The sequence below is a fragment of the Triticum aestivum genome, unplaced genomic scaffold (genome assembly GCF_018294505.1).
Source record: "Triticum aestivum cultivar Chinese Spring unplaced genomic scaffold, IWGSC CS RefSeq v2.1 scaffold19435-4, whole genome shotgun sequence".
Taxonomy (NCBI): domain Eukaryota; kingdom Viridiplantae; phylum Streptophyta; class Magnoliopsida; order Poales; family Poaceae; genus Triticum; species Triticum aestivum.
The window spans coordinates 678783-680625 of NW_025228059.1; positions in this window are offsets into that span (position 1 = coordinate 678783).

Here is a 1843-nt window from a genome sequence, read left to right on the forward strand (position 1 = left end):
ATATGAAGCTACTCATGTCCAGAGATGATGCATACAAGAGCAACACATCAAAGCAAGTTTAAATGAGGCCGGAAACAACCTATAACAATTCCGGTAAGTCCTCATATGTAAATTTAGAAATTGGTCCAGATCTGAATAAACCTTAAGTTCAAGTTGTTAAACAGCAAGTTAAGATGCACAAAAAACAATCTATACGAAATTCTAGTCAAGTTACATATAAAGTTCATTAGATTCGGAGCTATGGCCTAAAGGATATGAGCAAAACAAGTTAACCATGGCATTGATGCAAAATGCATACAAACATCAAGCAAACACCTCAAAACAATCATGCAACAAGATAATATGGAACTACATGCAAAACTAAGCAAGTTTGGTATAGAGCGTGCTCAAAACGGAGCAACGGTGCAACACATACACTCCAAACAAGATATAACAACAATCTGTCCAAAACAGCAACTAGGCATATAGCAAGCATCAAAACAATATGCTACAGCAACTCAACATGAAAAAAGGCATGGACATGATGTACAGGTAAAGCACAACAAAACATCAACATTGAGCTATCTCCAGAAATCACTAGAACATGCTCAAAAGGATATGGGAAGATTGCAAATAATAACAGTTTCACAGACTTGGCAGAAAATACTGGACATGGCAGACATAACATCAGGTTGCAAAGTTTAGAGCTATCAAACAACATGCTACAGGAACATATCATAGCAAACAAAGGCATGTCATGAATCTACTAATTGATAGAACAAAAGTATCTTACTGATCATGAGCTAAAACGGTACAGAAGATATGATGGCACCCATGTAAACATAGGAAGTTTCATAAACAGATACAGACTTAGAAGAAAAACAAGGCATGGCAGAAATAACGATAAGTAGGCATGTTGGTGAGCTTGAACCACTCACCACAGAGCAATTCATGGGAGGACAAGGTAACCAGCAGTAAGATGGCGCAAATATGAAACTAAACATGGCAATAGCAAGTTCATAGGGTACATGGATCACTAGCAAAACACATGGCAAAACTGAACTTCATGTTAACAGGCTGACGGCAACATTATTTAGCAATTTGAGAGCAAGATTACAACAAGCTACATCAGGCTATAAATGCAAACAAGGGTATGGATAGATATCGCATAACAAGTATAACAAAACACCCTTAGTGAACATCTCCAGATTAAGCATAGAATGACTTGTAGCAGCAGGTTTACATGGCATCACAACATAACAGACTCAGACTTAGCAGAAATGACCAAGTCACAGAAATCAGCAACATCATGGAGGCTACTTTGCATGCTTGTGCTAGTCACCACATAGATCACAAAAATACAAGACAAGCACCACTGTAAACATGGCATGATGTATATCAAAACACATGTAGACATCAAGCTCATAGGATGCACTCACAAAATGCAGCTAAAAAGACAAATCACCAAGTTCTGATAACAGACAGCAGTTAACATCCTATAGCACTCTTGCAACGATGATTAGGGCATCAACATGATCTCAAACAAGCATGGCACAATGGAACAAATTGAAGAGCATCTCATGAAGAACATTTAGATATATTATATGCATGAATCGGAGCACCGAGCACGAAGTTATGACAGGATGAACAGGGCAACATAATGCAACAATTTCAGGACTTAGCAAAAAATTACCACTCCGAAAATCTGGACGGGGAGATCTGGGATCGGGGCGCCGTTTGGTTGGGCGTCCTGGTGGATCTCGTCCCACTTGGCTAGATCTGGCCGGCGTGGGCTCCGGCGAGGCGGGACGTGGAGGTGGCGGCAGGACGCCGGCGAGGGATCCGGCGCAGGAGGCGCGGGTCC